Genomic DNA, 18,719 nt, shown 5'->3' on the forward strand with positions numbered 1-18,719 from the left:
CACTGCTCTTCAGCCGAGCAAAAAAGGAAAAATACAAGGATAATAACACTTATCCTGGCTTTTTTTCTGTTTTGTATATTGCTTCAATTATTATTTTTCATGAGTCCTTCTTTCTATCAAAATCATCGATCTTTATTTATTGATTGTTGTTCTTTCTTACTTTTATCTTCTCTCATTTCCTTGCTTATGTCATATATTCTTTGCACCTTCAGATGCTGTTTCTTCCTCTCTACCTTCTTTTATGCCCTCTTACTTTGTCACTCTCTCTCTCACAGCCATCCATCAGCTCATGAGCACATCTTCCCTTCCATCCATTCTCTTGGTGCTTCTTTCTCCTCCTCTTACCTCCTCCCTCTCAATTCCTTTCCTCACTCTATCCATTTCTTTTCCTTCCTTCCTTTCTTCCATCATCACCTCTTTCTTTCCTTCCTTCACCCTCTCTAACCCCGCAGGTCTTCTCATGCTTCTTTACTATTTTATTAATCTGTTCTCTCTTCTGCTCCTTTGCCACCCCTTGTACTTTCTCTTCACTCTTTCCCATCTTAATGTTCTTTTCCCTTCTTTTCTCATTTCACTCCATTATTTTGCTCCATTTCTTCCTGTTTTACTCTTCACTCCCCTCCCTCTTTGTAAAAACTAAATCTTTGGCAGGTTGACACAACCTTCAAGCCAAAGGCAAGCATTGGCAAAGCCAAGAGGTCTAGGTTTAATGTGCTAATGTATACAGAGTTAGTACATTAGCACATGGACTCATATGAGTGAGACAACAGGAGCAGACAGTGAGGGCTAACGTTGTAAACTAGTCCCTCAAGCTCTTCAATGCCAGCACTTATGGGGTGGTGGAAGGATACGTTCAAACAGCCAACGGTATTAGGTGAAAGATGTGTATATTCCACTAGGCTGAGCCAAGACATGATTAACAAAATCTCGAGCAATTGGATGAAACAGGCCGGTTGGAAGGGACCGACCCAAAGCCCAGTTTATGTATATTGTTAGTAATGGGTCTGTTTGACAGCTGTGTTGTCGAAACCCAAACCTAAAAAGACAGTAGCCAGTGGGACTGGGCATTGTGGGAAACAGGATTGCACCATACTATCTTAAATCCTAGGGGACGAGCCGGTTTCTCTACAATAAAACAACTATACATTGGCAATGCAATCGCTTCACAACAGTTTAACAACTTTAATTCAGGCCACACTGCTCCTTCGTTTAAGGCTTTCCTGACACATCTATTCTGCTCACAAGCAAGAGGATTTAAACAGAATCAATGTGAAACTGGGCGCGAGAATAGTCTCAAGAGTGCAAAACAGAGAGCAAAGAAAGGAGTTATAAAAGAAAGGTAGAAAGGACACACGTCAAAAGAGAGCCCTCAGAGGCAATGTAGAGGGGTGAAAATGGCAAAGAGGAAGTAAAGAGAGTCTAGGAGAATGCATCTAGGGAGTATGGAGGAAGGCCAAGGTAGGGAGTGATAGAGGGAAGGCTGGAGGGGAGATTAAGTGGGGAGGGCGACAAAGAGATGGAAGAAGGGGCGGTGAGAACTGAATGCGTACGGCCCACTGCTATCTCAAATAACTGACTAACATATCAACCACTCAAATATCTTTCATATTTCACTACACTAATTCACCAATCACTAATTCTTTCTGGGTTCCGAAGTAGCGTGCTACTCGCCGAAAAAGCGCTTCAACGCCCTATCAAGGGTAACAAGCACTATATAAAGGCAAACCTTTTCCCCTCTTCTATCCCTTCACTATCCTTCTCAATTCAAATAACTGACTAACATGTCAACCACTCAAATAACTTTCATATTTCACTATACTAATTCACCACTAATCCTTTTTGGGTTCTGGAGAAGCGTGCTACTCGCCGGAAAAACGCTTTGACGCCTCATCAAGGGTAGTAAGCGCTATATAAATGCAATTACAATTACAATACAATACTAGCAGTGATTAAAAAACGGAGACACATGATGTATGAAGATGCATCAGGCTGATTAGGACTTCGCGGAGTTCTTATGCTGCCATCGACAACTGTTTAGCAAGTTAAAATACATGTGAGTAGTGAGTGTGCTGTATTGACAGGGACAGTAGCGTATATACGAGATGGCGTCAGCTCAGGCCATAGATTATTAAACCCTCATCCCACTCAGGCTGAGCTTTAAAGAATGGAGGGGCTTGATCATTGGTGAGGGGTAAGTCAGCTTAGCAAGGGCAAGTCAGCGTAGCCAGGACAAGTCAGCATAGCCAGGACAAGTTAGTGTAGCCAGGACAAGTCAACGTAGCCAGGAAAAGTCAGAGTAGCCAGAACAAGTTAGCGTATCCAGGACAAGTCTGGGTAACCAGGACAAGTCAGTACATCCAGGACAAGTCAGCGTAGCCAGGACAAGTCAGCATAGCCAGGACAAGTCAGCGCAGCCAGGACAAGTCAGCGTAGCCAGGGCAAGTCAGTGTACCCAGGACAAGTCAGCATAGCCAGGGCAAGTCGTGTAGCCAGGACAAGTCAGCGTATCCAGGGCAAGTCAGCATAGCCAGGACCAGTCAGTATATCCAGGACAAGTCAGCATAGCCTGGACAAGGCAGTGTAGCCAGGACAAGTCAGCGTAGCCAGGGCAAGTCAGCTGAGCCAGGACAACTCAGCGTAGCCAGGACAAGTCAGCATAGGCAGGACAAGTAAAAATATCTAGGACATGTCAGCATAGCCAGGACAAGCCAGCATAGCCAGGAGAACTCAGGGTAGCCAGGACAAGTCAGCATAGCCAGGACAAGTCAGAATATCCAGGACAAGTCAGAATATCCAGGACAAGTCAGCATAGCCAGGACAAGTCAGTATATCCAGGACAAGTGAGCATAGCCTGGACAAGTCAGCGTAGGCAGAGCAAGTCAGCATAGCCAGGACAAGTCAGCGTAGCCAGGGCAAGTCAGCGTAGTCAGGACAAGTCAGAATATCAAGTACAAGTCAGCGTAGCCGAGACAAGTCAGAGTAGCCAGGACAAGTCAGAATTTCCAGGACAAGTCAGCATAGCCAGGACAAGTCAGCATAGCCTGGACAAGTCAGCATAGCCAGGAAAAGTCTGCATAGCCAGTACAAGTCAGCATAGCCAGGACAAGTCAGCGTAGTCAGGACAAGTCCCCATAGGAAGAGAGGGTCAAGGGAGCCATGAGATGACCTATGCTCCAGAGGCTGGAAACCCTTTGTGAGGAAGGAGAAAAGGTAATTAGTCCAGACATGATGTGGTTATTAGGTCATGGCGGTTAGAGAACACATGCGCTGTCTGTTGTGTAGCATATTGTGCCTCAAAAACAACATAGAGGGGCTTAGAGTCTGCCCAGTACTTACCATTGGTTGGCTTTACTTGTCACTTTAATTTGCTGCCTTCTTATTGTGTCCCAGCTTGTCAGTCTTGGGTTTTTCCCTCCCATGGAGCACTGCCTTTTTACAATCTATTTGCTTAGATGACATCACCGCTTCCACTGCTAGCTTTGCTTTGCACTATGGTTAAGGCGCGCCTAAGGCAAGCCCGTCTGCGCCCGTCCGCGGCCGGCCGGGGCCCGGGGCCCGCTACTCTGCCCAACCTATATTCTACTCTCCCCGGGACTTAATCTCCCTACACATATCCCGGCCGCTGGCCACTACTAGTCATCTAAAACTTAAACAACTTGGCATTCTTCAAGCCCGCAGGACTTTCCCCGAGTTTCGGACCCTCCCATCTTCCCTCGTTTCTGGACATATAGTTACTTCCCCTCCCTCCTTATCCCTGCCTGCTCAGGCTTCTGCCAACATGGAATTAGCAATTATATATCTTAACACTCGGTCGTTAGTCCGTCATCAACTTGACATTTGCCACCTTCTGGACGCAGACCGACCAGATATCCTACTTATAACTGAGACTTGGCTGAACGAGGATTCCTCCCCCGACATTTTGGCAGCCATTCCACCTGGGTATTATATTCTTCAAGCTAACCGCCCAGCTGGGAAACCGGGTGGCGGCGTAGCCGCCATTATTAAACTTCCCCTTAGGTTTACCTCCCTTTCCCTACCTGATATCCCTCAGGTCGACTACCTAGTTATTCGTTTTGAATCCTCGGTGTCTCCTCTTACCTGCGTCTTGGTATACCGCCCCCCCCATCCTATGCCAAATTTTCCCTTGACCTTTGGCGATTTACTCTCCCAGCTTACAATCAACTACTCCAAATTGCTGGTTCTGGGAGACTTCAACTACTGGCCATCAGACGCCTTTGAATGCTCTTCCTCTTTGGCTTTCACCGACCTATTAAGTGGGCTTAATGGCCTCCAACATATCCATATGGCTACTCACTCTAAGGGCCACACTCTTGATCAAGTGTGGACCTATAATCTAGGTATTAAGTCACTCACAATTACACCTTGTCATTGGTCGGATCACTTTTTAATTTCTTTTTCCCTCTTGGTCCCCCCACCGCCTTCCCGCAGCCGAGGCCCCAGCCTCTTGGCCCGCAATTGGAATACAGCAAACCTTGACTCATTTTTTATCTCTCTAACATCCTCGGCTCTGCCCAGTTCCGGCTCCATAGACTCCCAAGAAGTCGCACTTGCTAAATGGCTACAGTCCGCCAGCGATAAGATTGCCCCCCTTAAGATAATTAAAACTAAGCGTCCTCATGACGCACACCGTTGGTTCTCGGACAGCCTCAAATCTCTAAAATTGGGACTCCGCCAAGCCGAGCGCCGTTGGCGCAGAAATTACGATCACTCAGGAAAGCTACAATTTTTAAAACTCTCCAGCGAATATAAACAGGCCATTTCAGCTGCTAAAAAGGCCTACTTTTCTACCAAAATTCTTAACTCTGCACAAAAATCAAAAGAAATGTTCGCTATTGTGGAGGAGCTCTCACATCCTGATAGGGTGACTCTCAAACCCCTCCCATCTCAGGCTCTCTGTGATTCCCTCAATCAATTTTTTATTGATAAAATCTGTAAAATTAAACACAGTATCCTCTCTGGATCTCCGGTGATGTTCCCTACTGATATCACTCCCCTTTCTAATCCCCACTCCCTTACTCAGCTTCCCCCTATACTAGAATGTGACTTTCTTTCCCTGCTTAATAAAGTCTCATCTGGCTCTCCCATTGATTGCTGCCCTCCTGCGATCCTCCGTGCTGCCTTTTCGGCCTGCCCCACCCCTCCACTAGCCCTCCTGAACAACTCTCTTTTGTTCGGTGAGGTGCCTAGCCAGTTTAAGAATGCTGAGGTGGTTCCTATATTAAAAAAACCTAATGCCGACCCTACAGTCATGGGTAATTTTCGCCCTATTTCCCTTCTCCCTTACTTGAGTAAGGTACTCGAGACACACGTGACTAGAGTCCTCACCTCTTTTATTGAAGAGTCTAACTTCTTAGACTCCCAGCAAGCCGGGTTCAGACCTGCTCACTCGACGGAAGCAGTTATACTCTCGGTCATGGAGGAACTCCGTAGAGGTGCCGACTCTAATACCAGTCAAGCCCTGATCCTCCTAGATCTTTCGGCGGCCTTTGACACGGTCGACCATACCATCTTGGCCGACCGTGTCAAAGAGGCAGGCATCAGTGGGACAGCCCTCAGTTGGGTCCGCTCCTTTCTGACGAACCGCCATCAATCTGTTCGGCTCTCCCAGTTTTCGGCTGACAAAATGCGGCTTACTTGCGGCGTTCCACAGGGCTCGTCTTTGTCACCACTTTTATTCAATTTGTATCTTACCCCTCTCATTCGCTCCCTCCGGGGAAGGAATGTCACTGCATTTAATTATGCAGATGACATTCAGCTTGTTTTCAACCTTGACTCATCGGACGAAGCGATTCAAGATTTCCAACTCACCCTCTGCCATATCAGTAATTGGATGGGTGCTCACCATCTCAAGCTTAACCCCGACAAGACTGAGCTCGTCCTTGTCGGAGGCCCATCCAACCCCTGGAACTCGACGTTTTGGCCCCCTTCTCTGGGTCCCTCTCCTTGCCCGGTTGACAAGGTGAAAAGTCTGGGAGTCTACATTTCCCACGATCTTTCTATGAAACACCAGGTCAGTGCCACTGTGTCTTCTTGCTTCTTCCAGCTTAGGAAGATTCGGAAAATAGCCCACTTTTTGACCATCGAGGCCCTCACCCTGGCATTACTGGCATTAGTCATTTCCCGAATTGACTATGCCAATGTTCTGTATGTAGGCATCCCACAGAATCAAATTAAAAGACTACAGTTGATACAGAATCAGGCTGCTCGCCTGATCTACCACTGCCCCAAACACTCTCATGTCCACCCTTTGCTAAAAGCCTTGCACTGGCTCCCTGTATCGGAGCGTTGCAAGTTTAAACTTGGCTGTCTGATTCATAAATCTTTGGCCGGGATTGGTCCTTCTTTCATTTCTTCTCTCTTGCATCCCTATGTTCCCTCTAGGCACCTTCGCTCCTCTCATCATGCGCTCCTCCAGACGCCTAGGTTTAGGCGCAAAAAACACGGTGGCCTCAGATTCTCCTTCCTAGCTCCCTCCTTCTGGAATTCACTCCCGTTGGATATTAGACTCTCTCCTTCTCACCCCCACTTTAGGTCCCTTCTCAAAACCCATCTCTTTCACTTTATTTATACATAAGCACTCTTCTCTCCTTCTCTGCCTTTTCTCAAGTAAGTGCTCAGCGCCAAGAAACCGTCCGGTGTAAGTTGCGCTCTATAAGAATTTTTTTACATTACATTACATTACATTACATTACATTACATTACAAGGTTTCCCTTGCACAGCACTTGCTAAATCTCTTGTAATAAAAACAGTCTTAAAAAGGGATTAGAGCTCCCTATTACTTACCTTTACTTACCACTGGTTAGCTCCCACGTCACTCTCATTTCCTTGCTTCCTATTGTTCAGCAACTTGTCCTGGCCTCCAGTTTCCTAATGGGATTCAAGCTTTCATTCATGCTGTGGAGCATGGACCAAGTACTACTTCCTTTGCCTAGTGTCCTTCACCTGGCCGTAGCTACTCTCTTAATTTTTCACATGTACTCTTAAAGAGTGCATGTGACTGCAGTCCCTCGCCTTCAACCCCACCCTCTCCCATTGTTTTTTACCCACCCTCCTCATGCTCTCCTGTTTCTAACTCATCCTCTCGCTTTCTGTTGTTTCTAACCCACCCACCTGTTTTACCAACCCCCCTCTCCCGCTCTCCATTATGTATCCTACTCTCCTTCCTTGTTTTGCTTGCCATCCCCCCTGACCATACATGTTACACAGAAGTGCAAGTTGCTGTGCAACATGGCTTAAAGTAAACAAAAAGCGCTATGACACAGTCCAAGCTGGCCACCTCATAGTGTTTTTTCCCCATAGACATTGTAGCACAGCAGCTCCATGCACTGATGTGTATCATGTAAAAACATTAACAACGCCCATTGATTTCACGTAGGCCAAACTATTTGCGTTGCCAATGCTTGTTTCTTTTTTGTGAAGCACTTTAGTAGAGTTTGAGAGTTTGCTAGCTGTCCCCTCGTGTGAATCTCTCCTCCTGTACTCTGTGTTGCTCTCTGTTGCCTGACTGCTTGTCCCGGCCCCTCTCCCGCTTGAGCTCGCCTGTGTGCTTCTCCCCAATACTTCCCCCACTTGCGCCCTCCCAGTTGTTTTCCCTAAATCCCAGTTTTGCTTTTGTTCACACCCTCCCCGTTGCTTTCATGTCCCATCCAGCCTGCCCCTGCCCTGTTGCTTCAGCATTAACCCACTACCCTGCCCATGTTGCTCCGCCCTTCCCTCCACCCTCCCCATGTTGCTCCGCCCTTCCCTCCACCCTCCCCATGTTGCTTAACTTCCCACCACCCACCCGCTTTGAACAAAACGCTTTTGTGTGTTTGTGTTTCTTTTTATTTACTGGGCCAACTCAGATCAGTAACTAGAAAGGAAATTAAAAGAACCTGTGTCAGGTTGTGGGCATTCATATACTTCAATGAAAACCCAGACACTGGTCCATAGTAGGGCCATGCTAACTCTGGCGTTTGAAACTAAAGTGTGCTCTGCTGCAAATAAATACAACACGAAGCATGAGGATTTTTATCTTTCCAGTTTTTATACAGTACTTAATATTGATCCCTGGCATGCCAGAGACCTGGGGAAGTGATCGAGGTTTATGCCCAGGGTCACACAGTTTGCTCACGATGGGAAGCTAAAGCTTTCAAATCCAGTTTCCTCGTTCTAAGTTTTATGATTTACAACCCAGGCTTGAATTCTTTATTTCCCCACAATCAAGCACCGGCAAAGTCAATAGGTTTTGCCTACATGAGATCTATTATCTTTGTCAATGTTTTAGACGTATTGCACAGCATCGCAGGCTGATGTGCAACATGGCTAAAGTAAACAAAGAAAAGTGGAGGAGAGTGGGAGGGACGGGCCAAGCGACAAGTTTACAGGAGGGGTTAGTAGCAATGGACATGCCAAAAGATTGTGGGAGGGGATGAAAAGGATATGACAAGCAACAAGGTAGAGGGAGGGAAATGGGCAGGGTTTGTAAAGGGCGGAGAGGCATAACGAGGGCCTGTAACCACATCCATTCTTATAGAATTCATGACCAAAAGTAAAAAAAATATCTGGAGATGCACCTGGTCAGTGGAAGGGCACTGGCCGTGAAGAATACGTTGTACTTGGTCCATGCTCCAGGAAAGGGACGAACGCTGAGCTCCAGGAGGAAGCAGGAGGCACTGACCAAAAAAGGAAGCAAGGAAACAAGAGTGATGTTGAAGCCAACCAATGCTAAGTAATTGGTGGGCTCTAAATCTGTTTTAAGCTTTGTTTGTAGTATTTACAAAATATTTTGCCAACAGCGCATGTGCTGTCTCAGGCGAAACCTAAATAGATCCAACTTTTACCACATTCTTATTTCTAAGGCACCAGTATTGCAAATGGTATTGCTTCTGGGCATTATATTACTCATGTTGTTTGGGAAGCTTAGTAATGCCGTGTCTTACACAGAATTGACACGCAACACACCTAGAGCGTGCAACGAAATATTTAACCTCAAAGCCTTGTCATGTATTTATGCTTCCGTGTCATTTGTTATTTCTAAGGGTGCAGGTGCAATTATCTTAGGCTCGTCCTACTTAATTATTATTCTATTAAAACAAAGGCTGTTTATAGTAGTCTATCCTGGACTGGGGTTACTCATCAAACGTTTATAAACAAAGGCCTGTATCCTTGGCGACGGTGGTGACATCAGAACAGGTTTTCTAATGCCCGGAGCAGTCAGGGAAGAGAGTCTCAGTGGGAAAAGGAAGAGGCAGAGAGAGGGAAGAGGACAAAGAAGGAGGGGGTGAGAGAGAGCTGCAGAAGGAGAAGAGAGCAGAGCAAGAGAGGGAACACGAGAAGAAGAAGAGAGAACAAACACACAAATAAAGAATGAATGAAATAAAGATGGAGCCGAAATAAAGATGATCCTAATGGAGAGCTAGAAGTGTGGGGTCACTGCTAACGTCACTGTGATGTCACAGATCACAGAGGTCGTCCATTATGAGGTCACTAACAGTAATCTGATAGGGTTAGAATGGCACTGCCAATGTCACAAATAACAAAGACGGTGAGTTATGCTGTCACTTCTACTAGAGGGACAGAATAGGATGACACGTTTAAAGCCGCAAATAAGAGACTGCACTGTGACGTCACTGCTAGAAGGACAGAATTAGAAAGACACCGCTAATGTCACAAATGGCCGAGAAACTGCGACATGTCACGGCTATAGAAAATGGCACTGCCACTGTCAGAAATAACAGACACTGCAGTGTGACGTCACTGCAGCTAGAGGGACGGGATTAGATGACGCTGCCATATCACAAATAACAGAGACACTGGATTGTGACGTCACTTCAGCTAGAGGGACGGGGTTAGGTTCGCACTGCTGAAGTCACAAATAACAGAGACACTGGATTGTTACGCCACAGCCCCTACATGGACAGGTTGAGCGACACTCAAAATGCCGCTAATAAAAGAGGCTGCATTATGATGTCACTGCCAGCAGAGTAACAGAATTTGGATGACGCTGTTAATGTCAGAAATGACAACCTGTGTGTTATGGTCTCACCTTTATTGGAGGGACAGGATTATGACGACACTGGTAATGTCACAAGTAACATACACTGTGATGTCACTGCTCCTACAGAAACAGGTTTGGGATGTCACCACTGCTTTGATTCTGTTTTAATGTATTTTTAAGAATGAAATCTATATTTTTTTAATGAAATGTGGCAACATTTTTGATAATTGTTTTTCAGAAGATGATATTCTTTTATGCCTTCGGATGAACTTGCGTTGTTTTCTGCACTGGCATTTTTGTCTCCCTGGTCCATGTAGCGTTGCGGAGAGCAGCTGATTGCTTTCCTTTCTTTTGACATCGTGAGCCGCCATTTTGTGACACTGAGCGCACTAGCAGTTACTGGGATACAATTGTTGCACCCTCTAACTGAACGACGGCGGCATGGACGCGCGCAGTTGTCGCTCTGCTCGCACCGAAGGCGCACCAAAGGCAAGGCCGTCTGCACCCGTCCGCATCTGTTCCGCGACTAGCGTCAGCCATGGTGCCTCGATGGAGCAAAAAATAAAACTGAAAGAATTAGGAGCATCTTTATGCTGCAAAAATCATTTACAAGTACAATCTTTCTTTGGTACATTATGTTGCATAAAATGCTGAAGTTTAAATTGAGTAAGGGCCTCCACATGGGTTTGTAAGGGAGTAGCATTACTGAACCAAAAAAATCATAGCCTATTTGGGTGTCTGTAAACTCACGATCACTTGCAGAACTCGCTCGTGATACTGCTGATATCACATTAGACGTTAATGTAGATATAATGTTTGTCACAGAAACCTGGTTAATGAAACCTTAAACCTGAATATTGCAAAGCAGTTCCACATGGTGATGTCATTACTCACCCGGATGGAATTTGTTGAAGGCGGGGAGGCCTGGCTGTCACCCCCAGACCCCTTTCAATGTTCTATCTTTACATTGATAGGATTATCAGAAGGTGTGGGTTTTAAAATTAAAACCCCCCAACCAAAACCCCTTTTCAGCAGCTTTAATCTACATGCCTCCTGGACAAAAACTAGTATTATCGACTCATTAAGCGAGGCTGTTGCACACCATTATATTTAGTGTACAAATTTTACAGTTTTACGGGATTTTAGTCTTCATGTAGATAATGAGAAAGATACAAAAGTTTAGTTATTATTGGGCACGTTTTCCCCTCTTAATCTCATACAACTAGTCCTTTCGCCTTCACATTTACCTGCCCATATTTTAGACATAGGGCATGATTTAGATCTCGGTGGACGGGTTACTCCGTCACAACGTCGACGGATATTCCGTGCGCCGCAAGATAACTCCTACAATATCCTATGGGCTTTATATCTCGGTGGATAGGCTCGCCATCACTGTGGTGATAGAGTAACCCGTCCGCCAAGATCTAAACCAGGCCCTTGGTCTCTACTAATCAATGGACATTGAGAGTAGATCGAATATCAGGATTGACTTGTCAGGCCAATTTGCAATTACCTTTAGATGGGAGGATGTAAAACCCTAACAATCAGACAGCTTCAGATATTAATGATCTATCTCGGAAATGGGACAAAATCAAGGATCAACCCCTAAAGAATGATTTGGAGAAATGTTGCCCGAAATATTGATGCAATACGAATTATGCTGATCGATGGCTGGATCAGGCAATGAATATGCTAACACCTGTTCTTCTTATCCCCTATAAACAAACAAAGACCACACCATGGGTTTCATCTGAACTTGCAACAGAAAAGAGAAAATGTAAAAACCTAGAGCAGAAAAGAAGAAGGAATTATGGGGCAGAAGATAAAATACAAACCATCACTCAGAGCTTATAGGAAATCTATTAAAAGTGTTCAAATTATTTTTTTTGCTTCTAGAATTAATATTTCAAACAATAGGGCAATTATATTTTTCAAATAACCAATCTTTTTTTTACAACCAAAAGCCTGCAATACTGATGTCAAACTATCAGTAGAGTTGTGTAATTACTTGCCAGAATTTTTTAATAAAAAACATGAAATAAACAGGCAGTTTTTAATATGAGCAATCAAGACAATTCAGAGAGGATACCTCCTTTAAGTAACATAAGCGTAACGTGTATTTGTAAAGCGCATGTTCACCCAAGAGTATCTTTGCGCTGAAGTAGGGTTTCGAAAAACAATACAACATTCTCCAAATAAAAAGAAATTAGCTTCCAATAGAGCACAGTCATAAGAGACTGTAGATCAGGATCAGTCAATCAATCAGGGGCTTTTTAAGTGCGCTACTCACCAGTGAGGGTCTCAAGGCGCTGGGGGGGGGGAGGGGGGGGCGGGGTGCAGCTCCGGGTCAGCCGAAAAGCCAGGTCTTGAGGCTCTTCCTGAAGGTGTGCAGGGTAGGGGAGCGTCTGAGGTTCCCCTGGGAACCCTTCTCCACCCATTGTCTAGACTAATGCAATAGAATTCTTGAAGTCACAATGTTTTGTTTAATATTTCCCTTGATTCAGCTACTGTCCCCACTCTTTGGAAACAGGCAAAAATTAAATCTTTTCCTAAAAAGTCATCATCTAACTCTGACATTCCAGCTAATTGTCGTTCCATTTCTTTGTTGCCTGCATTTTCTAAGATGCTGGAAAATTGGTTAATACACAACTTTCCGAAGAGTTGGAGCGATCAGGACTTTTACATACGTCACAATTGGGTTTTAGGCCACAATGCTGTAGGGAATCCGCTGTATTGTAAGTCTCTGGGCATTTAAGCTCACATTAGATGGAGGTAAGAAGGCCGCCCTCAATCTTTGAGATATTTTGGTGGCTTTGAACACGGTTCCTCAGCCACTTCTTTTACAAAGACTTTCGGAGATGGTATTTGCGGTCCAGCTTTAAGATGGTTTCAATGTTTTCCCTGTGGTAGATATCAAGCAGTAACAATGTCCCATCTTGTATCTGGAATTAAAAGGGTCCAGTTTGGTGGTCCTCTGGGATGACCCTTGAGCCCGCCTCTATTCAGTGTTTATATGGCTCCTTGGACAACATTGATAAGAGATTTTTGGAATAAAGTAATATTCTATGCAGATGACACACTGTTAATTTATCTATGGATAAAAGGTCTGGTGTCTCAGAATTATCCTTCGAAAGTTGTTCATTCGAGGTTATTGACTGGATGCAGCAGAGTTACTTAAAGAGTAATTCTGACAAAACTGAGATTCTTGTATTCGACAAGATGAATAACTTTAATACCAAGGACTGGTGGCCAGAGGGTCTGCCCGCCACTCCCTCTACACCCCCAGTAGGTATAAATCCTTCGATAAAAATTCGACAACAAACTTACTTTCCAACAACAGATTCTCAGTACTGCAGAAAGAAATGGTTTTTCCTTACTTTGCACTTTGAAATTATTAAACATTTTTAAATGTTCCCTTTTTATCATTTTACTTTTAATGTACATGTATGTATGGTTAATAAAGTCATGTCAGAGTAAAAAACACAAGTGTGTACGCTCCAGGTTCTTAATCATAACATTAATTCGCTCTGTGTGTTTCAGGACATCAGAGCTTGTATTCCACTTTTAAAATTAGGTTTGTAGTTGTTTCCAGTCATCTGTGCTACTGTCTCTGCAGGCTCCTGGGCAGCCATCTTTAGGGGGGGGGGGGCAGCTTCTTCTTCACAGTCTGAGATGATCCGTCTGTGCATTGCTTGTAAACGTTTATGGCTCCTTGTCCCCTGGCAGAAATTCTAGGCACCAGGGAATTATGGTGGGGTAAGAATGAGATTTGTACTAAAAGCTTTGGCAACTGTTGTACATGTGACCAATAGCAGTGGAAGTTGCAACCCCTCTGTAGCAGCGCACACTGGCGGTGAGGAAGAAACAGCCTCCTCTTTCCTTCGCTGCTGGCAAGAGTTAGACTCTAGGGCGAGTCTGCTTCTTAGAAACACCAACGCAGCAAAGACCCTCCCGAAAGATATACTGTTGAATCAGGGAACTACTACGATTGAAGAACAAGCTGACTTTGAAAGAAAGGAGACAACAGATGGTGTAGGAAAATGTCAACAGCTATAAAGAAAACCTTCAGGTAAGAAGAACAAGTATAAAGAAGTAATGGTTCTGAAAGTGTGGTCACCGCTGCTGGAGATGACCTCAAATAGCTCATAGTTCTAAAGCAGAATGGTGTTGGATGCACAGACTTTTCAAAGGAGCACAGAGAAATAGCTCTGGGGAACAACAGAGAAGTAACAGAACAAAGAGTGTCGAAGGATCCACCAGGAACAAGGAACCCGAAGTGTTGCAACGCAAGAATCTTAAAACCGGCCCCGCTTTCTGCTATGAGTCTCCCTCAGCGAAAAGGATGCAGTGTTTGGAACAAGAATGCTACCTTGAATGAAGAAAGTATCACAAAATGGATTATTCATATCTGTCTGGTACAAGTTGGATAAACCCAAGGCAGCCACCTTAGAAGGGTGGATAGTGCCGGCATGAGCTATAGAGACGTGACATCACCTCCCCAGAGCACTGACATCTGTGGCAAATCCCTTCATGAGAGGTAACCTTGCCAAAGAAGTGATTATCCAACCAGACTAACCCACGATCTTCGGTGCTGTGACCCTTACTACAGCCTCAGACGTCGAAGCGGCCATCGATGAACCAACAACCCTACAAATGGCTAACCGTAGGGTACCACAGCGTCAGGTAGTGGAGTCAAGGATATGGTGATTGATGTTTAAATACTTCCTATAAGTTAGTTCTCATTTTATGCCAATGGAATCTCTGAGAGCGGATACGAGCACCTCGTCATTGAAGTCGGCATGTGGGTGGAATCCACTATTAGGGTTTCAGTTGGGGATATACTGTGATGCAAGGGAGAAGGTATTTTGGGCTGTATGACATCTATCTCCCTCTTCTTGGACAGATAGATGTACATATTGTCCTCATATGGCCAGGCAGTAATGCAGAGCCTGCGTTTTAAAAGTAAGGTGGTGCTGGAATAAAACGCATACATGTGGAGCCTCACCTTTCTAACTCTGCCCACTGTAACCCACATTTGTCGGCTTGTCCCATTTCTCTGTATGATGTATTATGTAAGGGACAAAGTACCCCCTGCCGTACATGATAAGGATATTGCAAATCACAGAAGAGTTGTAAAACCATATAGAGAAATGGGGCTGAAAACGGAGTTCTTTTTATAAGGTTATGGAATGCTGAGATGGCTTGCCATATTCTTTTCAGGTATAGCCGGGGTTACTTTATCGCATAAAATACACGGTCACACCATCACCTTCCCCACAAACCACTTGAACCCTTGCATGATAGCTCTTTTCTATCAAACAGGCAACACGTTTGGACAGATGAAGAATAAAAATAGGACCTCTTGAGCAAAATTAAAGGTCAAAACACCTGTTCGATATTTGCTGCAAAAGATATTAGGAACAGATAAATACAGGTCATTTTTTTTTAGTTGTATTTTTTTTAAAGCTGCAGTAGTTCAGAATGTGTAGAAATATGCAGAAAGATTACGGCTTTTCTACTATTATCTAAGAAATGCAAACAGTAAACATGTTCTTTCTGCCAGTCACTGTAAGCTAGAAGATAGAGCAGGAGAAAGAAAAGCAAGGTTCGGCTGCTGGATCTGGCAACAGGCATTGTGACGTAAGAACTCAACCACAATAACTTATTAAACGTCTTTTCTTCATAATCGGCGTCTGGGTGTGTCACAAGTCGCCGATTATAAAGAAATTAGAGGCAGTCGTTTATACAGGGATTGCAGAACCCATGTTTTATATTTAGTTTCTTGTAGAACTGGGTTCTTTCTGATGATGGAGTGAGAAGTCTGACAAAGGCAGGTGTTACAGAGGTCAGGCATGCCTTGAAGTACGTTCTCACTCAAAGAGTGTGAGCTACACTTCTTGGAGCACAAAGTCACTCGCTGAGTGGGAGTCGTTTGTCCGGAACAGTGATATTAGTTACTGGAGGTGCATCTTGTACGTGCGCCTTGTTGACTTTGCACAAGTCTCATGCACTGGAGCCCAGTCTCACTCACTCGATGCACATTTCACATCTTGGCACACAAACTCACGGATTGTGAGTCATGTCTCGGAGCAGATTGTCACTTATGGGGAGTAAGTCGAGCACCGTGGTCGGCGTGAGTCATTTGGTGTGAGTTCTTTACATTGGCCCCCAGTGTCATTCATTAGATGTGAGTCTCACACATTGGGGCAAGGTCCTACTTCTTAGAGAACAGTGAATCGCCATTGGTCCCACTGGCATTTAAAGAGTAGTGTACCAAAGAGTTTGTTCCAAAGCCCATCAAAGTTCATTCTTGTGGACTCTTGGAGTTAAGATTTGTGCTGGGGACTTCCCTGCGCCCCGGGGCCACAAGTGTTATGTTATGTTATAATTACTTATCAAGTGCGACAAATCACCCCAAAAAGAGTCTCTGGGCGCTGGTACATGTCCACAGGTGAGGAGGCAACAGATTCGGGTCTTCTGATGTATAAACTGAATAGCGAGGCTAACACAACCGTGTATTAAAAGCTTTTTAAACAGTCTAAAGTCGGTCCAGGCATGAAGATGTGTTGGAAGCTGGTTCCAGTGCTGAGAAGCCAGGTACCAGAAGGATTTGCCCCCATATCTAGCAGCACGGATGCTGCGAGGATGTAACATGAGTTTCCCGCTAGGTCTGAGACTTTTAATGGAAGACTGTGTAATATGAAGGAGTAAAGAAGCTGCAGAGCCAGAGACCAATAAAAAAGGGGAGATTTTGAGTTTTAAAAATGAGCATGGAACTCCTGCTGGGACCAGGCACCTGCCATGAGAACTTCTGGTTACACAGAGTCAGCGGGGACCAGAGGTGATGAAAAGAGGCAGCGGAGCATTGAAGGAGGGAGAAAAGCATCAAAGTGATGCGACCTGGGAAATGCTGAAAACAGACAGTATGGGGAACATGGGGGCATATCATCAAGGGCTTTATCTCTGCTTTTCTGGTTTAAAAGCCAGAAAAGTGGAGATAAAACCAACGCCCTATCAGCAAGTACCCTTTTACACTACGCCTACCTTTGTATCTCTAATGAGATGCAAAGTGGGCGTTCCTGAAATACACTACATGTCAGGAGAGCAACAACGCGTCTTTGCGCTATCAGCAAGGATGCCCTTGCATTTTAGCAGACGTTAGTTTTTGGAGAAAACTGCCGTTTTCTCCAAAAACGAACGTCTGCTAAAATCCTGACTAAGCCACCCCTAACATTGGGGGTGGATTATGCTGATACGACCACAGGGTCGTATCAGCAAGGTTATCGCCTTTTTGCAGGGAACATCACTGGAAAACCAGCGATGTTCCCTGCAAAACGATGATAACATCGCTATCTCTGGAATTTTTATCGCCTTGGAGCAGCGTGTTGATGATAACGCGCTACCAGGGCGATAAAAAGCAGAGATAGCCAGCGATAAGAAAATTATCGCTAAGCACGGCCAGCGATAATTATCGCTGGCCGTTGCTGATATGGCCCATGGAGAGGAAGAATGAAAACAGAAAGTCAGGAGACCCAAAATGGGGAAGAATGGAAGTAGATATTGAGAGGGCACATCTTCATTAGGTTCCTGTGTCCAGAGAGAAATAAGAAAGACCACAAGCCCAGAAGTCACCAGCCTTGACCCCCCCTCCCCCCTGAGAAGTTGTAAGTGAGACAAACATGGAGATGGTCCTACTGCTGTAGAAGGACAGCTGATTATATGGCCAAGGAGGATGCAGCGTGTCGGGATAGAACGCCAGACTCGCCCCACCCCCCCAAATAAAATGCATGAACACCGACACAAAATTGCTACTGCGATGTGCAGAAATTGGCAGACACAAACTGCAATGAGGGTGCGGATTTCAAAGCCACAGATGGCAGTGAGGGGATAGGAAAGCAACCAATGGCATAACAAACACATCAGCCCACCCTGTTTAGCGCTAAAGTCCCACCCTTTAAACTTTCTTATTGACTACCTTTAACTCTTTCGAGGCTATCGCTCAATGCTGGCCACTAGTTGTCCCTCTGCCACATCATTCCTTCATGAATTAAGACCTACCTGTCCTGTACTACGCCAACAGGCACCAGATTGCATTAAAAGCCACCATTCATTTATTAATTGATACCTACTGGTCTCCGGGCCTGCTGGCCCGCATTATCCGTCTGCTCCACCTTCCAACCTAAATTCAGACATACTGATCTCTGGGCCACCTTGCGGACACTTGAACCAGGGCTGCCAATTCCCCCCTTCTCTCTCTTCTTTCAACCTTCTTCCGACATCCCCTTTATTGTCCTCAAGCCGCTTTTTCTTTCACCTGCCTTCATCGACAACAGACATGTACACCAGTATTCAGACACTTCAGCTACTCGATCCCACCTCCACAAACAGCTCCCTACTAACCCATGCAGCAAGGAGGGTGGTGGCCTTTCCGCAACACACGAGGGAATGTAGTTGCTCTGCTTGCGTCTGCTGGGTGAGTCTTCACAATTCAAGACACAGCAGCTATATCCAATGCATCACCAGCCACTTTGCCTGTGGCCCTATCCTGCCCTTACATCCCCCGGTCAGCGAATCATGTGCCATCCCCTCCACCCAGGACCCACTGTGCTACCTCCACAGGTTGCAGGATCAGGATTGCGTAAATTGGAAATAATGTCTGCAAAGTTGTATGTGTAAGGAGGTGTGCCTTCTAGGAGATTTTGATACTTATGATGAGGC

The sequence above is a fragment of the Triturus cristatus genome, chromosome 5_2 (genome assembly GCF_964204655.1).
Source record: "Triturus cristatus chromosome 5_2, aTriCri1.1, whole genome shotgun sequence".
Classification (NCBI taxonomy): Eukaryota; Metazoa; Chordata; class Amphibia; order Caudata; family Salamandridae; genus Triturus; species Triturus cristatus.